This window comes from Sander lucioperca, chromosome 13, assembly GCF_008315115.2.
Source record: "Sander lucioperca isolate FBNREF2018 chromosome 13, SLUC_FBN_1.2, whole genome shotgun sequence".
NCBI lineage: Eukaryota > Metazoa > Chordata > Actinopteri > Perciformes > Percidae > Sander > Sander lucioperca.
Window position 1 is genome coordinate 751,339 of NC_050185.1, and position 14,461 is coordinate 765,799.

The following is a 14,461-nucleotide window of genomic DNA, read 5'->3' on the forward strand; positions in this document are numbered from 1 at the left end:
TACAGACTGGATGAAACAGAAAACACCCTCCCTCTGTCGCTGATATTGACCATTACACGCTGTGACAAAGTAGTTGTGAATATGCCGAAATATATCAGTGTGGTGAGTTTAATTTTGCATGGTGTCTAAATAAACTTGATGTAGCCAGCAATAAAAGCGACCCCTCCTGAGCCTCCATATCTGTCCATTCCAGCCATCGTAGTCCTACGCAGACAGAGCTCTTCCACCTCTGCATTTCCAATTTGTTCGGTTACAATATATACAGTAAGTGACCAAAATAAACACATTGGCTGTGTTCAAAATCGCATACTAGCGTACTGCATACTATACTCAATCAGTATGTATCCTACTGCATCTAAAGGTGTCCTGAGCAGAGAATGAAGTCAGATGTCATGTTTGAAAACTAAATGTTTATCATGCTGAGACTCTCAATACAGTACAGCACCTTTAAAAAAGGAAAATGACTGCATGAAATCATTTTTTGTCCTCAAAGATATGTTTTTAAACCTTAGAGTTTAGATTGTAATCCTGTGATGCACTACGAATAGTATGAAAGGAGACAATAATTTACTCTTTGATTTGACATGCTCACGTTGAACAGAGGCGTCTCTGTTCCCAAGCTGTCGGGGCTAGCTAACATTAGTGGTAGCTAGTAATGAACGTGTATCAGACCCACAGGACTGCACCCGGCAGGGCCGCCTCCAGATCCAAGGGTTGTATGCTGTGGGGCCTGTAACCTGGATGTAACGTTATTGCCGTCTCTGTTCACAAACTGCCAGGGCTACAGCTAGCACGACATAATGATTACATCTCCTTGGTTCTCTTAAAACATCCATCGTTAATTTAGATAAGTATTAAATGATGAAAACAATGAAAACACAATGTTTAACGTTAGTGAATATTTTAGACGATGAACGACGAGTTCTCTGTATATACTTGTTTCCACAAAGAGAAGTTCATGACGGGCGGTGTTGCTACGACAACTCAAACAAACTGTCGCTAGTGCGCATGTCCATCTTGTTGTTATGGGCCAGTCAACACAGAAGATCCGGGTATTTTAGAGCTGCTATATCCACTTCTCTTAATGCAACATGGTTCCTGCTACTGCTGCTCTCCCTGCTTATGGCTTTCCATGTAGGCTTCGTGGATGGGCAGGGAGGTTTTGCCTGGTATGAGCGTTTTGGGGGATCCTGCACTGCTGCTCTCCCTGCCTCATGCTTTCCACGTATGCACGTAAAAGTGCGGGGAGGCCCCAGAACAGAGCCATACCGCCAAGTACAAATTGCAGGTGAATGAATCTGTTTTGACAAAGTGGTCCGGTCTGAACTACATTTATTTAGTATGTTTTCCAATAGGGAGTATTGGATCATTAGAATCACACTACACAAACTCCATTTCAGATACTGTGTACTGTATCATTACAATCCACCAGAGGGCATAAATGTACCACTGGTGAGCGGTGCATGTTCTCTTTATAAGCCCTGTAACAGCAAACATGTCTCACTTGTGTTATTTTATTCAAACCCTGAATCCTACATCTTTTGTCAAATACTTAAACAGATTATCCCTTTGAATAGGCCTGGTCATGGTTTCTGAAATACATTTAGTCTTTAAGGGCTGGTGGTAGCAGCCCTGTCCCTGTCTGTTGTGTTAATATTAACATTCTTATGGTCGAAGTGTGATTTTCTGTTTCAATATGAAAATCAGTCCTATAAAACTATAGATGAAAGTTCCTATATCAAAATTGCTTCTAATTTAGGCAGAGCCTAAATGTTAGGGGTGAGAATCACAGGGTACATGACGATATGCTAGGATACACGATACATGGCTCACGATACCGATAATATCACGATATAGCAATTCTGTGTTAATCAATATATTGCTAGACAATCATATAATGATACATCACGATATCAGTCTAACTATGAATACAAAATGCCTGTGAAAAGGTTAAGTGCAGGTTTTCTCTCTTGTTTTACTGAAAGTCCAAACTGTTAGAAAACAAAGTTTTTAGTCTGTAAATTAAAATGACACAACTATAAAGCATCTATGGGTCCAGACTTTGGACTTAAACGTGGCTGGGGCATCTGTTATTTTCCTCAAACTGCTGTCAGCCATTCTGTTGAAAAGCTCTTCCTCTCCGGCTAGTTAACTTCTGTTCAAGTTTCCCTCATTCATGTGTTGAGCGCCACTTTAAGGAGCCATGAAGTAGCCACGCTGGGAGCAGGGAAATCTATTTAGAGTGCCTTATTTTATTTATTAAAATATCAATATTTGGTGCCAGCATATCGCCTATTGTAGGGCACGAAGAAGGACAACAATATATTGTCGTATTGATATTTTGCCCCGCCCATACTCAAGATACTGATTGCTTGTAGGGTAGAACCTTTTCAAAATTTCAACCTATGATGTCATCAGTTAATAAAGCTGTGCTGAAGATATTTACTTTATTGTCATTGTACAGAGTACAGGTACTGAGACAACGGAATGCAGTTGTGCAAAAAGCAGTAAAGTGCAGAGTAATGTATAGAGTATGTACAGAATAAAATATAAAATTAAAGCTGCAAGCAGCGTTGGATGGGCCCTCGCGCCTCTGCGCACGTCGGGGTTTCTGGCGGACAGCGCTCCTTGCGACCATGCATTTGCGCGGCACTCAAACACCGCAAATCATCACCAATGAAAAGGGAACTCCCTGCTGAGTTCAATGATACCTCACACAAGACTGTACGTCATACAGTTCATTAGCTGTGAAAGGGGGCGTGGCTAAAACATAGGGGGCCGGCCAAACCATCACCAATGAAGAAGGAACTCTCTGCTGAGTTCAATGACACCTCACTCAAGACTCTACCTTAAATGGGTCACCAGTTATGAAAGGGGGCGTGGCTAAATCTTAGGGGGCGGGTCAAACCATCATCAATGAAGAAGGAACTCTCTGCTGAGTTCAATGACACCTCACACAAGACTCTACCTTAAACGGTTCAAATGTTATGAAAGGGGGCGTGGCCTGAGTAAGTGGGCATGGTTAAAGTATAGGGGGCGGCTCAGTATCACATGTAGACCACACATAATCATTTTCATGTAAATTGGATGATGTTTGTCATATAAGGCACATTTCCTGTTGCCAGTGGGGGGCGCTATGACCAAAAGTCAAATTTGGCCTGTAGGTGTCCTCAGGCCTGGACCCTTGTCAATCGTGAGAAATTTCTGGCAGATACGACAACGTACACTCAAGTTACAACAACTTCTTTGTTCATCGCTAAACATTAAAAATGGTCGCCCACACCGTTTGACGAAAAGTTTTTCTTTTAATAACTTTTCATCTTTAACGTCTTAAGATGGTACAGACCAAATTTGAAGTTGATCGGATGAAATCTCTAGGAGGAGTTTGTTAAAGTACGACATGGAAATGGCCAAAATCGCACTAATTTCGAACATTTAAATAAAAATGGCGGACTTCCTGTTGGGTTTAGGGTATGGCTACAATGACGTTTTCTGTACATCTTGACATGCTTCATATGTGTACCAAGTTTCGGGAGTCTACGTTAAACGCACTGCAGGGGCTCAATTTTTTTAACTTTGTAGGGGGCGCTAGTGAGTCATTTTTGTGCGCCTATTCTCGAAACCCTTAAAATACGTAAATTTTTACCAGACTTGATGCGACCGCCAATTTTGGTGAGTTTTTGAATATGTAAAGTCCCTCAAAAAGTCAATTCATTTGGTGTAATAATAATTCCTTCAGTTTCAATAGGGCCTTCGCCGCTGTCGGCGCTCGGGCCCTAATAAATAGAATGTGGAATAAACAGATATAGATATATACAGTGTGAGCAGTATGAACAGTATTAACAGTGTGTATGAATAGAAGAGGGTCTGCTGGTCCTGGAACAGCACCCTCCACAGACACTGCTTGCGCTTGACAGCCTCAATGGCAGGAAGTGGAGAATTGGTGTGTGTTGGGCAGTTTTCACCACCCTCTGCAGTGCTTTCTAATCCGAGACAGAGCAGTTGCCATACTATACTGTGATGCAGTTGGTGAGGATGCTCTTGATGGTGCAGCAGTAGAAGTTCAACAGAATCTGGGGAGACAGATGGACCTTCTTCAGTCTCCTCAAGAAGAAGAGACACTGGTGAGCCTTCTTGACCAAGGTCAAAGTGTTGAGGGTCCAAGAGAGGTCCTACGGAGGTCCTCGCAGATGTGGAAACCCAGAAGCTTAAAGCTGGCTACACGCTCAATCTCTGTAAGGTCAGTCTGACTCACCAGACGTAGACTGTTGGTATAAGCTTTTATGTTGCACTTAATCCTGCAAAACCAATTGCACTTCAGGGACAAATAAAGTTGAAGTTGAAGCCTGCCATTGGCCGCCTATTTAAGATGGAATTATCCTCCCCTTACGCTATCTCTGCTATCTATTTAGCAAGGGCACAGTTGCTGCATTCAGGGCTTAGCGCTGCCCAAGGTTTTTTGATTGGTTTTAAGAAATACAAACAAACAAGAGCGTTTTTTTCCCCCCTACGCGAGACTAACGTACCACCTTTGGTCTTCCTGGAGGTTTTCTTGTCCTCTCTGTAGGTCGACTCATCGTTGTTGTTGATGAGGCCAACCAGCATTGTGTCGTCTGCAAACTTGATAATGGTGTTGGAATCATGTACAGGCGTGCAGTCGTAGGTGCAGAGGGAGTAGAGGACTCAGCACACAGCCCTGTGGGACGCCGGTGTTCAGGGTGAGAGAGTTGATTAGGTGTGGTTGCATATATTGGTTAGGACGTCCAGTATCCAGTTGCAGAGGGAGGTGTTGATGCCCAGGTCAAACAGTTTGCAGATCAATTTGAAGAGGATGATGGTGTTGAATGCTGAACTGAAGTCGACAAGTGTTGGTGTTCAGATGGGACACATTTTTTGCAGTGCCAATGCGTAGAAGAGTATTAAAACTGCACTAGACAAGATCTGTTTGGAAAGTACACCACATTTTATGTCTTTCACATTGATTTGGTAACTCCACTTCAGTCCTCTGCATCCAGTTTGGTTCCCATGCAAAGTTGAACCTGCCCATTGCGGTGAACCAATGACATCCAGTACAAGCAAGGGAGGGACCTTTTTTCCTTCACCAGTTGAGTGTGTAACCCTGCTAAAACGGGAGAGTGAGCTATGTTTTGGAGCTTTTTTTAGTCAGTAGCTAATTCAACACCAGCTTGTGCTGGCGTAGTTGCAGTCCGGTGTGAGACCCACCTGGCACACCTGAGTGCATACTCATTAGGGTTGGGTACCGTTTGAATTATTACGATTCCGATGCCGAACCGGTACTTTTAAAACGATTCCGATTCCTAACCGATTCCTAAACCGATTCTTGAAAAACTGAAAAATGACTGAATTTTTTTTAATTGAAAATTATTGAAATTTAACAATGTATTAATGTTTTAAAGTACTTAAATATATAATAAGTAAACCTAAGTCACCTAACACATAACTACAATAATTTAACAAATAACAGTTACACTATTAACAAGTAACAACAAAATAGATGTTGTTGAGTTGGTATGCCAACCATCTTAAAATTTTAGCAGTTCTTTTGCAGAAAAATGACCATATTTGCCTTCTCTGGCAAGATACCACACCTCTCCTGACTTATGGCATGTCCTGCACAGGAGAAACCTCTCTCAGATGGTGTCCAAGAGGCCTGGACACACAGGGAGGAGTTTGAAAGGGCACACTCCCCCACCACCAGGCTACAGGGTCTTGTCCTGAACGATAGACTAGCAGAGCAAGTGTAATATGTTTACTAGCGATCACGTGCAGTGAATGGTTAATATGCCTTTACTTCCGTTTTGGTGAGCCCAGAGGGAAAATATGTTATTTTAAAAACAGCCTTAATTTACGATAGCTAGTTAACGGTAGACTACAGAGAAAGTATGATATTTTTACGTCAGTTTCTGAGCGTGTACAAAAAGACGTCTATCAGCTGTGATAGTAGAGTGCATGTCCGAGAATAGCGCGGACATGCGCTTCACACCGCGAGCAGGCACGTGTGCCACTTGGCAGAAAAGGGAGAAATAAAAAAAGAGTCTGCCGCTGTCTGGAGCGACAGAGGGAAAATATTTCAGTCGGAACTGAAATGAGGAACCGAAAATTGCGTTCTAATCCGGTCCGAATACTACCGTTTGCGTAGGAACCGGATCCATAGTGGAACCGGGTTTCGGTACCCAACCTTAATACACATAGAACTGGAGTTACATCCAGGTAACTACTATTTTTCTGCACACCTCAGCGCGGGTTTCTTTATCTCACAGCTCACTGCTGGATAGAGGGTACGAAAAGACTGTTACTAACACCCTTCTGAGCTCCCAAGGAACAGTTAGTACAGACAATATTTTCCTTGAGTTCCAACAAGCGTGCCAGAGTTACGGTACCACAAACTGAATTATGAAAGGCTGGGTATTATTTTGTTTTGTTTTGTTTTCTCACCAGGACATTTTAGACGTGTGAATCACCTGGTTCTGTAATACACATTTTTTTCTGTTATTACATTCAACCCTTTTGGTTTGATAATTATTCATGTTTGATAGAAATTTGATTCATGTGGTAAAGTAAGGGTTATATTTAGCTAAGTATGAATGCATAGGAGTTTTAAGCTCACAATAACAGTATAGCTATACAACAAGATAACATGGTCTCTCTGCACCATCGTCAGAGTCTTATGCCCATATTCGTTAGTTACTGTAGACTAATTTTACATTCCTTACATTCCATGCAAAGGGATTATCAGATGTTACAGGTTATGCCATGATAATCAACAGAATTAGAATTGAGTGGATGCGCTTCACATCCACACATTTTCAGTTGGCTGCACTGTATATGATAGTGTTACATGATAACACAGCTCTATGTATCAGCTGAATTGGGACGCTAACTGAAAATGTTTTTTTTTATTATCTAAAAACAATAAGGACATTTTTCAAGTTTTATTAATTAATTATTAATTATTAATTATTAATTAACACCAATAGTGGAAGTATTCAGATACAAGGTACCAATACAACAATGAAAAAATACTCTTAAAAAAAAAATCCTACTAAATGTACAGATGTATTATCAAGTTAAAGTATTCAGTACTATTTAGTATCATTGCATTTAATATCCTATCGGATTGTAAATAATACTGGTGCAACACTAAATAAGTAGCATTCTACTGTTGTAGGTGAGGTAGAGCTACTTTGTTTGCAGTAAATGCACTATTTCTCTGATCGATTTCAATTTGTTAATGTTAAAAGTTAGCCATGGCGTTCCACAAGGCTCAGTGCTTGGACCAATTCTATTCTCCTTATATAAGCTTCCTCTAGGCAATATTATTAGGAAACACTCAATTAACTTTCACTGTTACGCGGATGACACCCAATTATACTTATCAAGCCAGACGAAACCAGTCAGTTAGCTAAACTTCAAGTATGCATTAAAGATATAAAATCATGGATAACCTACAATTTTCTGATGTTAAACTCAAACAAAACTGAAGTTATTGTGCTGGGCCCTAAACACCTCCGAACATCATTATCCAAATATATAATTATTCTGGATGGTATTGCCATGACCTCCAGCACTACTGTCAGAAATCTAGGAGTTATTTTTGGCACATCCTGTCTCAAAACGATGCTGAAAAACTAGAACATGCATTCGTTACTTCCAGGCTGGACTACTGTAATTCCTAATTATCAGGTTGCCCAAATAAGACTCTCCAGCTGATCCAGAATGCTGCAGCACGTGTTCTGACAAGAGCTAAGAAAAGAGATCATATTTCTCCTGTATTAGCTTCTCTCCATTGGCTTCCTGTAAAATCCAGGATTGAATTTAAAATCCTTCTCCTGACCTGCAAAGCTCTAAATGGTCAAGCACCATCATATCTTGAAGAGCTCATAGTACGTTATTGTCCCACTAGAGAACTACGCTCCAAGAATGCAGAGTTACTTCCTAGAGTCTCTAAAAGTAAAATGGGAGCCAGAGCCTTTAGCTATCAGGCTCCTCTCCTATGGAACCAGCTCCCAGTCTGGGTTCGGGGGGCAGACACCGTCACCACATTTAAGAGTAAACTTAAAACCCTCCTCTTTGATAAAGCTTATAGTTAGGGAGTGAGGAAATGCAGCGTTCACCTAGACCGGCGGGGGAGGGTGTGTAACCACAGTCATGGCGCACCCCCTCCCTATCTCTGCTTCTCTGCAGCTCTTAGCTATGCTGTTATAGTTTCAGACTGCAGGGGACTTCCTATGACACACTAAGCTTCTCTCTCCTCTCTCTTTCCATTTGTGTGCATCCATGTCCCAGAAATGCTTGTTACTAACTAGCTTATTCCCTGGAGTCCTTATGTTTGTTTTTTTGCCCAGCATGTTTCCTTTGATTAGGATGGCACCAAAATCATGGTTGCAGCTGTCGCCGTGGTCCTGCTCCACACCCTGGTACACCCTGCTACACTCTGCAGTGCCCTGCAGTGTCCTGCTGCGTCCTGCTGCATCCTGCTGCGTCCTGCTACGTCCAGCTATGCTCTGCTGTGCCATTCTATGCATGAACTACTACGACTACTATTTCTAGTCACTGTTCCATTATCTTTATTGTGATTGTTATTGCCACTATTCATCACACCCCCAACCGGCACCGTCAGACACCGCCTACCAAGAGCCTGGGTTTGTCCCAGGTTTCTTCCTAAAAGGGAGTTTTTCCTTGCCACTGTCACACTAAATGCTTGCTCTTGGGATATTTATATCCCAAGAGATATATTATATCTTGGGCAAATTATAGAGTGTGGTCTATCTGTAAAGTGTCTTGCGATAACTCTTGTTATGATTTGATACTATAAATAAAATTGAATTGAATTAAATGGTGTAGTCCAGTGGTTCCCAACCTGGGGGTTGGGCCCCTTCAAAAGGGGCACAAAATAAATCAAATACAATTTTAATATTTCTCCTACACAATTAATTGTGAGATAACTAATTGTATAGGAGATTTAATCTTGGCTTTTTATGTAACAAATTGGAAAGTTTTAACTCTTTGGGTCTCAAACAGTTTTAAATGAAACCACCTGAGAAGATTGAAGTACTGGAACTGCTAATATCTATATAGGAAAAGGAATTCACATATCATAGCATTGTTTTGCATTTCACACTGTCAATTGGCGACCCATTTTGGGTCCCAACCCTAACTTTGGGAAAGACTCACTTATAGGTATCTTAATTAAACATGACAAGGATCCCCAAATAGATACCTTTGCCCAGGTTGACAGTGGGTGGGGCTATGAATTACATGAGGTCACCATTTAAATAAATATGCAATATTTCCTTCTAAAATGTGGTGAAGTAGAAGTATAAAGTAAACATAAAATGGATACTCAGCTTAAACGTGTACTTAAGTTCAGTACTTGAGTAAATGTACTTAGAATCAGAATGGTGCAGAATGTTCAAAAATGTTTAAGAATGTGAAAACATTTAGGCTATACACTCACCTTCAAGATTATTAGGAACACCCTACTAATAGCGTGTTTAACCTCCTTTCGCCTTCAGAACTGCCTTAATTCTTCGTGGCATTGATTCAACAAGGTGCTGGAAGCAGTCTCTAGAAATGTTGGCCCATATTGAGAGGATAGCATCTTGCAGTTGATGATGACTTGTGGGATGCACATCCAGGGCACGAAGCTCCCGTTCCACCACATCCCAAAGATGTTCTATTGGGTTGATATCTGGTGACTGTGGGGGGCATTTAGTACGGTGAACTCATTGTCATGTTCAAGAAACCAATTTGAAATGATTTGAGCTTTGTGACATGGTGCATTATCCTGCTGGAAGTAGCCATCAGAGGATGGGTACATGGTGGTCATAAAGGGATGGACATGGTCAGAAACAATGCTCAGGTAGGCTATGGCATTTAAACGATGCCTAATTGGTACTAAGGGGCCTAAAGTGTGCCAAGAAAACATCCCCCACACCATTACACCCCCACCACCGTCATGTGGTAACAAGGCATGACGGATCCATGTTCTCATTCTGTTTACGCCAAATTCTGACTCTACCATCTGAATGTCTCAACAGAAATCGAGACTCATCAGACCAGGCAACATTTTTCCAGTCTTGAAAGGTCCAATTTTGGTGAGCTTGTGCAAATTGTAGCCTCATTTTCCTATTTTTAGTGGGGATGAGTGGTACCCGGTGGGGTCTTCGGCTGGTGTAGCCCATCCGCCTCAAGGTTGTGCATATTGTGGCTTCACAAATGCTTGGCTGCATACCTCGGTTGTAACGAGTGGTTATTTGAGTCAAAGTTGATCTTCTATCAGCTGGAATCAGTCGGCCCATTCTCCTCTGACCTCTAGCATCAACAAGGCGTTTTCGCCCACAGGACTGCATACTGGAAGTTTTTCCTTTTTCAGACCATTCTTTGTAAACCCTAGAAATGGTTGTGCATGAAAATCCCAGTAACTGAGCAGATTGGAAAATACTCAGACCAGCCCGTCTTGCACCAACAACCATGCCACCCTCAAAGTTGCTTAGATCACCTTTCTTTCCCATTCTGACATTCAGTTTGGAGTTCAGGAGATTGTCTAGACCTGGACAACACCCCTAAATGCATTGAAGCAGCTTCCAAGTAATTGGTTGATTAGATAATTGCATTAACGGAAAATTGAACAGGTGTTCCTAATAATCTTCAAGGTGAGTGTATAATGTGTGCAATGGGCAGGTGTATAGTCCAGGATGTAGGTTAATGCAAAGTGTAGTGACTAGGGATGGGGGGGTTAAGAGTTAATGTCAGTGGGGGTCCGGGGGCCTTGTTAACAAGGCTGACTGCAGAGGGGAAGAAACTGTTTTTGAGTCGTGAATTTTTTTGTCCTGATTAGTCTCGCATTGCCAGACCTTCCTACACAGCGCTGCTGAGGAAGGTCTGGCTATTCCACACAGCATTCCGGGATGGGAGAAAAACGTGATCTGGTTTATTGGCATTTCTTTAAACTAATCACAATCATCATGGGCGGCGCTAAGCTCCGCACGGTGCCTCTGCAAAATAGCCTCAGGAAGGAACTTGTTTTGGTGGAACATGTGTACGTTCAAAAGTAGTTTTAGTCGTGCAACAGAAAACTCAGATTGGACAGATAGTCTAGCTAGCTGTCTGGATTTACCCTGCAGAGATCTGAGGAGCAGTTAAACATAGTCCATAGTATTATTACTATTTAGTTTATTGCTAGATTAACCTTTTAGGCCATCGTTCTCAGACATTTTGTGACAATCAGGCCAGTACAGGATGTTTACTTAGTTTACTTTCCACCCATGTTTAACCACCACTGTGGCAGGCAAGAAGCTGCGGTGTTTAGCACCTGTTTCACCACTGAGGGCACACCATCAAGCTCATGGTGGGAGAGGTGATAGAATATTTAAAGGACATGTGCTGCAGCCAATCATCAACTTGACTACAACACACCTGCATTCAATCAGGTGATCACCAGACCAGGTTAGATCACCTCGCTGTGTCACCTTGGAACAAACATGGTAACGGGTCACCTTTCAACTAATAACAGAGCTACATACTACTGTCTATCCATAATAAACAGCTGACCTTATTGCCTGGGAACAGTTTTTTTAAAACTTTTCTAACCCGGTTGACCCTTCCTGACTCTGGATGTCACTGACGGTGCCCCAATCCTGCTTCACTGCCAGTGGGTGGGGCAGCACTTCCCCTGACTCTATTATTATTGCTATTGTTATTTCATGTTTTTTTCTTGTTCTTGACATGCTCTCCCTTAGTTCAGCACGGAATAGATCCCATTAAAGGTCAATGTGCTGTCTGTGTGCTTTGAAGCAACAGGAGGATCCAGCCATGGCCTCTGAAAGACAGGAGGGCCACAGACTGGAGTATGTGCTGTTACACGTCACCCCAGTTCCTCTTTTCCAAGAACCCATTAATGCAACTTCATGTTTCTCACAGTTGACTATTGACAGTTCCTGTCTTACCTCAAATGTTCATGGTTGCAGCGTCTATCTCATGTGCATTGTTTGCCATCTGCTGGTGAGTATGTGCAATGTTATCAAGGTCCTCTATCAATGTTAGGCCCTGTACAATCCCCCCCCCAATCAAACAGGCTCAGATGGCACACATTTATGAATTGTCATAGTGAGAAAAGCACAGGTGTTATTAATGATATTACTGATTAATTAATTGTTTTATTTCAAACAACAAAAATAAAACTTAAAATACAAGACACAAAGTTTAAAAAGCAAGAATAAGCTAAATAAATAAATACTCTTGTCCAAAAAGGAGTAGGAAGAAGAAAAATGCTTTTCTAGTCCTACCCTTTTTAGAATGTCCATATTATTAATGTGTTTTTTCAATCTATTGTTTTTCAATAAACAACCATACAACCCTTTAAGCGAAAACATCGTCAAAATTCAAAAAACATTTGCAGATCATTATCTGTAACTAAATCATTCACGTACCATCCTTGAGCTACTGTCCATCCAGTATATTTATGAAGCATGATTAGCTTCTAAATAGATCAGAACTAAAGTGAAACAAGTTAATACAAATGATACACCACCAGTCAATAATTGAACAACTCTACTCAAGAGTTACAACCTCCTTCCTCTTCACTTCACCTTTCCAAAATTGCTCTTTTGTATTTCATTTTAAATGATGCCTCTGTTGTATTCAAGTGTCCCAGGAAGCCATGGCAGTGTGACAGTGAGCTAGCATGAACAATACCAGGAGCCTGAAACTGCAGCAGCTAAATGGAATTCAGCCATCATTAAGGTTATTATTTACACCTGTGCTTTTCCTATACTGTGACATCTTTCACCAAAAAGGCTTATGGTGTCACAATGCAAACTGTTGCAATCATCAAGTTATGCTGGCATATGATATTTGAATCCAGGTAAACCTTGCAACAAATCAGCAAAATAATGGAGCAACCAGAATATAGATCAATGTCAAACATATTCAGTTGTTGTTTTACCACGGAGCTGAAGACAACAGCACTGCATTGAAAAAAGGATGTTTAAACATAACAAACTCTTAATAAACAAATGATCATAAACATGAATAAAGGAGTAGGAAGAAGTTTTCACTTATATGGTCTTATTCCCTATACCTCTTAAGAGTTATTTATTTTGTACATCCTAAATTGATTTATATTTTGGACTTTGCTGAAGTTCTATTTCCAAACCATTCCACAAATTCATCCCACACATTGAGTTTGTTTTCTTGAATTAACTCTTAAATTATAACCTCCCTCTCTGTCTGAGAACATCTTTTCTATTCATTCTATTATTGGTGTTATCGTTATCAATAAAACACTGAGGGTAACCTGAGTTTCTATAGATCCATTTCTAATAACACTGTTTAACACACTCCCTATTCCTTTAATGCTGTTTTTGTTATCCTCCAATATTGTACATCTTTGTATGTATCTAACGTCCTTATAACAAGTTAACTTATTTTTATATTTATTTCCTGCCTCTATTAGTTCTATCCTTTATACATTCTCTATATAGAGTATTTTCCAGGCTCAGGTCCTCCACCAGGGCCCTTCTCTCTCCCTCCCAAATAAAGACTAAAGGGGACTTTTGCTTTGCAGTCAGGGCCCCCCATAGGAGCCTGATTTTATTTCATTTTATTGAGCTGAATTATTTAATCTTGAGTTCCCCATAATGCATTAAGCACATTGTAACTCTGTTTGAGTGCTAAATAATACTAGTATTAGATTAATTCATTCAATGTCAGTCAGTGCTGTTTATTGTGCATAGTGTATGCCAAATCATGTCATATTTTTGGGATTTACAGCACTGACACACCACAGGTTAAGATTTCATTCTCATTTCTGCAGCCAATGTAGCCAAGTTGAATATTCTATGTAGCCTATATATTATTGGATTGTGACCAGTCTTTTTCAATTTAAGGTAGTCAGCTGATCACTTCTTACTGATTAACTGACACAATTAATCAACGAGCAGACTGCTCAGACACTTAGAAGAACAGTTTACCTACATGTAGAGGTACATACTATCTCCTCTAAAGAAAACCTAAGTCCCTTTAGTGCTCCAAAGCTTGGACAGGCTATAGTAGCATTATTTAGGAGATTAAAAGCACACCATGGAATACCAGGCCAATATAGTTCCTCTACCGAATACCACAGGCACACATTACGTTTATTTTGTCGTTATGTTGTATTGTTTAGGCCTAAATCGACCACATGTGTGCTGAACATTAAATTTGAGGACGTTACCCTAATCTCAAAACACTAGAATATAACGTCGCTTCTCATTGGTGTAATCCAACTGTCCATCAAAAGGAGTGTCCACTCACATACAGCATTACATGCCGGGGTGGATATTTTCAATGTACAGTGTGCTGCAAAACTGTTTGGTAATTTCACGTCTAAAGCTTTTTAAGAAGATTTAAGCAACTAGCCACTCGTTTGCTACATTGCTACTAACAGGTATGTACTGTT

General features: G+C 40.9%; 1 protein-coding gene across 4 annotated transcripts in view; it reads left to right on the forward strand.

Moving 5' to 3' along the window:
- The first annotated feature begins 14,325 nt into the window (after window positions 1-14,325).
- The window catches only part of LOC116058195 (HMG box transcription factor BBX), a 32,204-nt gene continuing 32,068 nt past the window's right edge, over window positions 14,326-14,461 (forward strand). For 2 of the 4 annotated variants that reach the window (XM_036008968.1, XM_036008970.1), the window contains exon 1: window positions 14,330-14,449. The gene's annotated coding sequence lies outside the window, so the exon portion shown is untranslated. Of the gene's footprint in view, window positions 14,450-14,461 lie in introns of all 4 variants that reach the window. The other 2 variants (XM_031310915.2, XM_031310914.2) reach the window with 2 other exon arrangements.